The sequence below is a fragment of the Lactuca virosa genome, chromosome 4, assembly GCF_052849685.1.
Source record: "Lactuca virosa cultivar CGN04683 chromosome 4, Lactuca_virosa_CGN04683_v6, whole genome shotgun sequence".
Taxonomy (NCBI): Eukaryota; Viridiplantae; Streptophyta; class Magnoliopsida; order Asterales; family Asteraceae; genus Lactuca; species Lactuca virosa.
Genome location: NC_136429.1, coordinates 143026098 through 143036786, shown reverse-complemented (window position 1 = coordinate 143036786; position 10689 = coordinate 143026098). Strand labels below are relative to the sequence as shown.

The 10689-nt window shown below is 38.2% G+C and overlaps 1 pseudogene; it reads left to right on the top strand.

Moving 5' to 3' along the window:
• The first annotated feature begins 247 nt into the window (after positions 1-247).
• LOC145105144 (cytosolic sulfotransferase 15 pseudogene) lies at positions 248-1368 on the top strand (annotated as a pseudogene).
• The last annotated feature ends 9321 nt before the right edge of the window (positions 1369-10689 follow it).

The following is a 10689-nucleotide window of genomic DNA, read 5'->3' as shown; positions in this document are numbered from 1 at the left end:
CATAAAGGAGTAAATTTGTAATTCAGTCAAGATGGAAGAGAATCTTGAAACATGGATCCATGTGGTATTTTGACTTTAAATCGTTGGACATGTAGTGTAATATTATTCAAGTAGAAACCATGTGGAAAATGTAACCTATTTGCTATTTGGTTAGCTTCAAGTTGTAAAAATGTTCCCTATTTGGTCTATATATAGACATAGATCTAGAATTCAAATTACCAAATACTCCACAGAGACAATCCTTAAAATGTCAGTCCCTACAACCCCCGATATCATTCCTCTTTCAACAGATAATGAAAGTGGCTTCCTCTACAATAAATACAAGGATACTTTGACAACTTTGCCAAAAGAGAAAGGTTGGTTATCGGAAAGCATGTTCTTGTATCAAGGCTTTTGGGTTGAGGAAGGGTCTGTAATCTCAGCTGTAGATGTAATGGCCTCCCAGGATAGTTTCCAAGCTCTTCCAACTGATATATACTTGGCCACACTACCAAAATCTGGAACAACATGGTTGAAGGCGCTTACATTCGCGATAGTAAACCGCACCAGGTATAATAAAACCAACTCTCTTTCAACTGATCATCCTCTACAATGTCTTAACCCCCATATATGTGTTCCTTTCCTTGGGATGGACTCTTCACACTTCCCTCCTTCTACTAATGTTGATCGACATTCACCGCGTCTCTTTGCTACCCATATTCCTTACACTTCATTGCCTCAATCCATTCTTGATAGCGGTTGTCGCATAGTTTATATTTGCAGAAGCCCAAAAGATGTTTTGGTTTCTTTGTTTCATTTTACAAACAAGGTGAGAGACAAATCTCTTGGTGTAATGACATTCGAGGAGGCGTTTGAGATGTTTAGAAAAGGTATGATGCCATTCGGACCTTGTTGGGATCATTTGAAAGGGTACTACAAGGCTGCTTTGGAACGCCCGTTAGAGATTCTATTTCTAACATACGAGGACATGCAAAAGGATACTGTCAATAATGTGAAGCGTCTGGCAGAGTTCTTGGGATATCCTTTTACTCAGGAGGAAGAGGTTGAGGGTGTCGTGCATGAAATTGTCAAGTTATGCAGTTTTGAAACTTTGAAAGAGGTTAATAAGCATGGGATGGTGATTGCGGATTTGCCTAATGATGCTTTCTTTAGGAATGGGAAAGTTGATGATTGGACAAACCATCTCACAAATGAAATGAGCCAAATTTTGGATGAAATCACCAAGGAGAAGTTTGATGGTTTGGATATCTCCTTCTAAGTCGGTGCATGTGACCAATGGTTTGATTGTGTGATTTCCTTCATTCCTGTTTTTTCTTAACGTTATTGTTAATCTCTATTTTTCCGAAATTGTGCACTACATATCAAATTTAGCTCCACATTATGTAAAAAAGTTATTTTATGTAAGCTTTATTTTTCATCTGGAAATTGAATAAAATTTCATCCTTTGGGATTTCTTCAACATTATATTTCGTCTTTACTCCCGTTCTGTGTCAGCCTGGCCATGGTCTTCATCATTGGTTTGAAAATGTTTCATTAACGTCCTTTTTGGTGTGCTGTAATCACAAAGGGAAAGGAATAAGGTATTAACAAGAAAATGGGAAAATGCATGTTTAGTTGGTGATTGGAAAATATGTATTTAGTAAGGAATAACATTCCATCAAAATATGCCTTTAACTGACTTTATCGGTGACAAATATTGCTGCTAAACACCCCATTTGTCGCCACAACTGCCTTTAGCGGCAACATGCCGCCATAATGGGTCGCTCCGCTGTTACGCGCGTCATTGCTATTGCTTATTTGTCGCTGCAGATATTGTGGCCAAATGGAAGTTTAAAAATTGCAAAATATCAAGAGTAAAGTTCTATAAATCCCGGTTCTTGAATCAATCCAAATTAGATCATCCAAATTTTCTTCATATCTTCAAATTGAAGTGTTCGGTCGTATCACATGTTAGCATCTCTTTAGTTTTTTTTAAGTGCTTCATTTCTATGTTCCAGTTCTTTTTTTTATTTTAAGTGCTTCATTTCTATGTTCCAGTTCTTTTTTTTAGTTACTATTGGATTTATATTAAAAAAAATCCACTTGAAAAAAACGGTCCCACAGTCTTATTCATTATTTCTACCAAAGTTTCAGCAAGTGTAGCATTATTAATTTCTCATATATTTTTGGTTTAGGTGGAACACAGGTAGTATGCATAAATTGATAGACAACTAAGAATTAAATGTCATGTTAACGCTTTGTTTCTTTCTTCTCACCGGGTTCATAAAATATAATCCAACATATCTTCGACCAATGAAACATCCATTGAAGAAAAGCATTATTACCACCAACGATCCCCGAATTCTATTTATACTCATCTGCTTATATGATTGTTCCGTGGCTCCTTCAACCTTCAACCATGTGCCAAAAGGAGACGTAAATATAGGATGTCTTCAAGCTGAAAATTAAATAAATAAATTTACAAATAAAGTTTTAACACGATCCAAAATCCAATAAAAGACATAGTACATTTATTCTTACATTACTAGAAAAAGGTGGGGTTTCCTACAAAAATTTCCTAGGACCAGAAATTTCTCGCTACTTCCTACAAATTACCGAGGAACTTCCGAGGAAAACGTCTCTGATATTTCCTTAGAAGATCCTCGGTAGCAAATACGAAATACTGATGAGCTATTTGTCCTAGGAAGTCCCTCGGAAGTTCCTATGTTTTTCCTAGGAAATAAATATATATTTAACGTTCCTAGGTAGTTCCTCGGTAGTTTTTTTATTACCAATTTATTATTTTAAACAAGTCATATCATTTTGTTCTAATATGCCAAAGAGCCTCACATCTACATTAGAATTGTTTCGTTTAAGTGGTTCCTAGCAAGTTTCTCAAAACTTCCGAGAGATTTCCTATGGAATTTTCAAACCAATGTCTCTCAGTAGACATGTCAAACTTTTACCAATTGTCTTAGGGTCCAAGTGATTAATTTGATACACAAAAAAAAACTTATAAAGTTAACACATTTAGGAAATACCGAGGAATTCCTCGTGCTCGGAAGTCCCTCAGAAGTTCCTACGATTTTCCTAGGAAATAAAAATACGTATTAAACGTTCTTACATAGTTTTTTTATTACCAATTTATTATTATAACCGAATCATATCATTTTTTCGAATATGCCAAAGAACCTCACATTTATGTTATAAGTGTTTCGTTTAAGTGCTTTCTAGGAAGTTTCTCAGAACTTCCGAGGGATTTCCTAGGAAATTTTCAAACCAAGGTCTCTTACCAAAATAATCATCATTTTTATTTTCATATTATTATTATTATTATTATTATTATTATTATTAACAACATTGTTATTAATACACATATACATACATACTAAAAATAATTCTAATAATAAAAATAAAAAAAAACTGTAACTAATCCATTGGAAATGTGTAGGTAATTCCGAGGGATTTCCTAGGCCCAATTTTTTTTTCGTTTGATCGAAGTTCAAACGTTGCATTTTTTTTGTTCCATATTTGTACAACTTTGTTACATATTAAATACTTTTATCTTACAAAGTTAAGTATTATACATATACACAACCATACATATGTACACATACATATAGATTTACAATGGTAAATAATGTTTTGAGTAATGGGTTCTGATGGTGCACGCGCATGTATGTTTGCATATATTGTGTAGAACTTGGTGAAATAAAAGTAATTAATGTATAATGAAGTTGAACAAAATATAGAACGAAAAAACGTTGTTTTAACATCAAAAAATGAAAAACGAGTTATCTTCCTAGGAAAACTCTTGGAAATATTTAGGAAATACCAAGGGATTTCCTAGACAACATAGAATTTGTCACTAATCCATTGGAATTGCGTAGGTATTTCCAATGGATTTCCTATGACCAAAACTCGTTTTTTTATTTTTTCGAGGTTCAGACGTTGTTTTTTTTTTTTTCATATTTTGGACAGATTTTTTATACATTAAATACTTTTGTCTTACCAAGCTATACAATTATATACACATACACATAAATATTGATTTATAATGGTAAACGAATGTTTTGAGTAATGAGTTCTGATGGTGTACACGTATGTATGTATGTATATATCGTGTATAACTTGTGAAATAAAAATAATTCATGTATAATGAAGTTGAACAAAATATATAATGAAAAAACGACGTTTGAACATAAAAAAAAATTGAAAAACAGATTATGTTCCTAGGAAATCGCTTGGAAATGCGTAAGAAATACCAAGGGATTTCCTACAGAATACAAAATTTGTCACTAATCCCTTCGAAATACATAAGTCTTTCCAAGGGATTTCCTAGGACCAAAACTCGTTTATATACATATGTTTGCACCTTCATAATCTATTACTAAAACATTCATTTTTTATTTTGTATTTATATTTTTGTGTATACGTGGATAATGAGTATAACTTGGTTAGCTAAAAGTATTTTATGTATAACAAAGTTGTAAAAAAAAGAAACTAAAAAAAATATCATTTAAACCCCAAAAATGAAAAAAGAAGTTATGTTCTTAGGAAATCCCTCGGAAGTTGCTACACATTTCCGAAGAAACTAAATATTATTTATTATTTTTCCAACTATTTTATATAAGTACAACTTGGTAATCTAAAAGTGTTCTGTGCATAACAAAGTTGTACATAAAAGGAAACTAAAAAAATAACGTTTGAACCTCGAAAAATGAAAAAAATAAATTATGTTCCTAGGAAATCCCTCGGAAGTTCATACGCATTTCCGAGGAAACTGAACATTAACTACAATAAAATCATCATACATATATACATGATTTTGGACCTTAATCTTTTACTTATAACATTCATTTTTATTCTATATTTGTATTTGTGAGTACGTGGATAATAATAAGTATAACTTAATAAGCTAAACATATTTTATATCTAACAAAGTTGTAAAAAAAGAAACTTTTTTTAGTTTTATGACTTGATAAGCTAATCATATTATATATCTAACAAAGTTGTACAAAAAAGAAAACTAAAAAAGTAACATTTGAACCTCAGATAAAAAAATATATATTTTACTAGGAAATCCCTCGGAAATTCCTACGCATTTCCGAGGAAACTGAATATTGAAATGATAGCCCAATAACTTAAAGCGAGCCCAAAACCCACATATAATTAAGCCCACTTATAATTTGTGTCCTATTTCGTAACTTGTGAGTAGTTTGTAGCAGGGGGTGTTAACGGGGTGATTCGATTCGGATAGAAATAAAATTTTGAACCGTTAACAAAGGACGGGTACCTCATATGCACTAACCGAAACCAAACCGAATTGACGAAAAAACCGAAGCGAACCGTACTGTATAAAGGCAGGTAACCACGGTTCGGTTCACGGGTACCCGCTAAATATAGTTTTTATTCATATTAATTCACCTTAATTTTTCCAAATAACGGTTTCTTTGATATCAATCCATAAAATTAATTTTCCAGTATTCAATTATTAATTACGATATTTCCATGTTTTTAAAAATTTGGTTTCAAGCGCATGGTAATTAAAGTCACTGTAACTTTTATTCGATAATGAAAATCTTGAATGAATTAATCCATTGAATTAGCTTCATAGTATTTGATGGCCAACTAACTACTAATCATTATATTATGGTTAGATATAATTTTGTTCAAATTCATTTATCCAGTAAGGAGTAAAAACGGTGTTCATTTTATTTAATCATTTTTAACTATTAGTGGTGGCCTTCAATCCAGTGATGTTACACGAGATTTTATTTGTTATTCTTTACCAATGACATATATATATATATATATATATATATATATATATATATATATATATATATATATATATATATATATATATATATATATATATATATATATGTAACACTCGAAAAACCAGAAGGCCAATTAAGGAAAGAAAAACTCCAAATCAAGAGAGAAACTAGTCGAGTTCCAGGAGGAGAACTCGACGAGTAGGAATAGATTTGGGACGCGGGTTGGGAAACCTACTCGACGAGTTGAAGGGACCAACTCGCTGGGTTTGGGAAACCCTAAATCAGGGATCTTGCACCCTATTTAAGCATCCTAATCTCCACCTTTCAGCCTCATTTCCAGCCTCCATTGTCCAAACCCTAATTCTCGAAACCCTAATCCATTTTGAGAGCTTGTGAGCCATTTTTGAGTGAATTTTGGGTGCTTTGGAGCTTGAGGAAGAAGGAGAAGCTAGTTGATCCAGAAACACCTTGTCTTTCTCATCATTTATGGGTAAGAAAGTCTTCACCTTGCTCAATGAATACTTAGATCTTCTTAGCACATTTTCTAGTGAGTTTTGGTCCAAGAAGCTTGACTCTTGGAATTTGGACGTCCCAAGTGAGGAATACTTCAAATCTAGTGTCTAGAGGGACTCTCATGGCATAAAGGTGCCAACTTTATGGCCATGGAAGTCCCACGCAACCTCTAAGCCTCTATTTTGGCCTTTTTAGCTCCAAAAGGCCATACATGTCGATAAAGCTTGAAGCTTTACGTGTTTTTCAGTATCTAGAGTCCATATCTCAGTTTATATGCCTTGGTTTAGAGTGTTGATGACGTTTGGATCAAAATCTAAGTCTTAAAAGACTAGGGTTTGAGCTATAGCCATTAAGTGAGAGTATTAACGGGTAAAGCTGGAAACTTTACCCTTAAAAGGACATTTTCAGTGTATATGAGAAGTATGAAGCTTAGATCTGAAGAGTAGGGGCTTTATCCATTAAGAAGGCCCACACAGACTGAGGAACTCGGCGAGTCCAGAGAGCGACTCGACGAGTCTGTGAAGGGACTCGACGAGTTGACTTGTTCTGTCACGGCTATGAGTAGCATGGGAACTCCATGAGTCAGGGGGATGACTCGACGAGTTGAGTCATCTTAGGGTTGAATTTGACTTTGACCTTGACTTTAACCAAGGTTGACCTAGTTTGACTTTTGAAGGAAGTTTGGACTAAGTGTTATTTTGGTATTGATAGCTCGGGGAGCCGAAGGATTAGCAGTTCGGGGAATTGCCAGTTAGCAGCCAGAGGATTATCTGCAGGACTACAGTAGTGCAAGGTGAGTCTCCTCACTATTTGCATGGGTCTACGACCACAATGCCGACCCATTTAGTTTATGTATGGTAGGAAGACTCGGGGATTAGCCCTAGGCATTGTATGATAGTATGTTATTCCGGACCAAGGTCCGATGTCGGGCGGTGGCCGAGGAATGTTTACATGATAGATTATACTTGTTGTCTATGTGATACTTGTATGTGCCTGGTAGGGAGGTGAGTGTGGGCGAGGTCCCGTATCTCATCACTAGCTGGGTATGGACGGGGTTCCATATCTCATCCATAGCAGAGTAGGGGCGGGGCCCGTGATAGGAGAGAAGTGAGTGTGGGCGGGGGCCCGTATCTCACTATCAGCAGGAGTGTGGACGGGGTTCCATGACTCATCAGTAGCAGGACAGGGGCGGTGCCCAAGTTAGGCTAGGCCTTAGGAGAGGAAATACATTTAGAGTATGTTTTCTTTATATGCTAGTATGATTATGTGATATTGTTGTATGCGTATAGCAGGCAGGGCCCAGAGACAGGCGGGGCCTAATAGAAACAGATCTGTATGCCGAGCGGGGCTCGATACCAGGCGAGGCCTGATGCCGGGCGGGGCCCGATGCTGGACAGAGTTCGATGCCGGGCGGGGAACGATGTAGGGGCGGGTGCCCAGTATATGTTGTTATGTGTATGGTATGTGGTAGTATGGGGAACTCACTAAGCTTTGTGCTTACAGTTTTCAGTTTGGGTTTCAGGTATTTCCAGTTGCAAAGAGAAGAGCTCGGGATGATTGCATTGCACACACCAATATGTTTTAGCCTGAGATGTTTACTCTGATATTTTGACAGATGTTTGATATGAGATACAATTACTTATGTTTTGATGATATGATATTTGGATAACTATGGTTTTATTTAATGGTTTAGAACGAAATTTTTGGTCATGATTTTTGGGATGTTTCAAGTTGGTATCAGAGCATTGGTTTGAGGGATTCGGGAACACTCTCGGGTGTGTCTGAACTCATACTAAGGACTTGGTATGAAAGTTTTGAAAAGAAAACCATTTTTATAAAAAATAACTTTGAAAAGAGAAAAGAATTTTTGAAAAGTGAAAGGAATTTTGAAAAGAGAAAAGGGTGTGGTGCATGAAATCAGCCGAGCTCAAGTAAGTTCTCCCAAATTACCCATAAAAGTTTATGTTATGATATGCTTATGAGAACTGCATGCTAGATTAGGGCTAAGGATCTAGGAAGGATGCCTTATGTGCTTGTTATTTGTGTATGAGCTTTGTGAACTGCATGCTAGTACATATTAGTCAGTGATATGGTGGCCTGATTAGGATATGATTGATTATGCGTACTGAATGCTCGAATGTTGCTTGGTTTGTGCTTTTAGGAGTTCTAGTTATCTTGTATTAACTAGTGAACGAATATGGTAAGTTACATATTGCGAGGGCTAAATAATTTCAGAAGGTTAGGTTTGGCTCTATTTCGCAGCTCTCGTTTGAGTCTAACCGTTGTAGGGTAGGACCTCTCATTTGAAGAATTATCTAGTCTTAGTGATATGTAACGGTATTTGCAAGCTAGTTAGGGGGAGATAACAGGGTCTTCTTATGCAGCTGATGGCGGAGAGTGGGTTGGTGATTACCCTAGGGCAAGCCTAGGATGAGATTAGCATGCGATTAGTGTTAGGAGCAATAGCAGTAGTGAAAGGGACTTGGTGTAGTCGAGGCAGTTCTTGAGCAAAGTACTGATAGATGTGGAAGGTAGTATGGGCCCGTACTACTGAAAGCAGAGGATCCGTACTCGAATCAAGGAAGGCTGAGATAAAACCAGGAAACTTGTAGTGTGTGTGTGTGTGTGTGATCCTTCTAGTTATGATGAGTATTCTGATGGTCATTATGATATGTTGCAGCATGGTGACGCTACGTACTAGACCAGTTGGCAGTTCAGGTGCCGGAGAGGGATCAGGCACGGGCTCTGGAGCCGGACAGCTGGATGAGCAGATGAGAGAGTTTATATCATCTGAGATTACGCTCAGTATTATGGACCAGACTACTGTGATTTTCGGTACAGTCAGGGAGGGCATTTTGGAGATTTTGGACGAGAGGTTGGGTGCGTTCTGCACCGAGATGGCGGCCATGTTAGGGGCGCGCACGTTGACATTCAGGGAGTTCAGAGCCCGCAGAGCTCCAAACTATCATGGGGCTAAGGACCCTATTGCCAGCAGCCGGTGGTTGGCAGATGTCGCCAATGCTTTTCGCACTAGCCGGTGTCCCGAGGGGGACAAGGTCCGACTCGTCTCCTGTCTTTTGAAGGACAGAACACGTGATTGGTAGGAGGAGGTTGGACATGCCATTAGTGATGATGTCGCGTTGGACGCGATGACATGGAGTGACTTCTCGACCAGGTTCAGGGCCGAGTTTGCACCAGTGATTGAGGTGAAGTAGTTAGCACAGGAGTTTCAGGATCTCCAGCAGACTACGGAGACGGTGACGAAGATCATCGCCAAGTTCAGGGAAAGGGATCTTCTTGTTCCGCAGTATGTAGCGGACGAGGAGATGAAGAAGGCCCGATACCACGAGATGCTGAGGAGCGACATTAGACAGTTTATGATCTGGTCCAGCTGCAAGACGTTGGTGGATATGATCGCTCGAGCGAGGGAGAGGGAGATCGACTTAGAGGCAGAGGGAAGAGGAAACCGGACGAGGTGCAGACATATGCAGGGTCGGGAAAGAGGCCCAAGGTATCAGATTCTAGATCGAGAGGTCATCAGGATCGTAGCCGTTGTGGCAAGTGTGGAAAAAAACATGAGGATGCATGTAGGAGCGGTAGTGGTGGTGATTCTGGCTGCTTCAAGTGCGGTCAGATTGGTCATTATAGCAGGGATTGTACTGCTACCACCACCTAGGGATCAGATCTGATCTGCTTCCATTGCAGTCAGCGGGGCCACAAGAAGGCCCAATGTTCGAGTTTGGTTACAACAGGACAGGTGATGGGACCTACCCCTGCGACGTTGAGGATCATCGACGGCCGTCAGGGCCGGGCAGAGGCGCCTACGGCGAGGAGCAGGGCTTTCCAGCTGACTATAGAGGAGGCACGGGCAGCTTCCGATGTTGCAGGTGTGTATCTTTTATTTTCCTATCAGTTTTTATTTATGATTTTATTGGTATTGTTTGCATCGGTATGAGTAAGTGGATCTTGGAAGTATGATTTCCTGCTTATGTTCGGGTTATATGCCATCTGCATACCATGAATTCTAGAATAGTAGTTCGAGGTCGTGATCTTTTAGAGTGGGTTCTCTGGATGTGGTAGATGTGGCAAGTGTGATTGGGAACTCAAGAAGTGTTTTGTTAGTCTTCAAGGGTTGTACGAATTTGGTATTGATTTGTTTTGGGTGACTAGCAGTGGTAAGTGTTGGTTTCCAACAGATTGATCGTTGGATGGTAAGTAGGATTGGGAATACTTTTCAAGCTGCGATCTATAAGGATTTAGTCGTATCAAAGTGGGGGGGAATCCTCCAGGGGCTTAGGAACAGAAGGAAGTGTGAAACTAGGATTAGTTCGTATTCCCGTCAGGTATGAAAGTGGCTCAGTGGCCGTTCGGATTGAGGAATGTGAGTTGGGAAGTTTGGGAAACTTCCCAACGT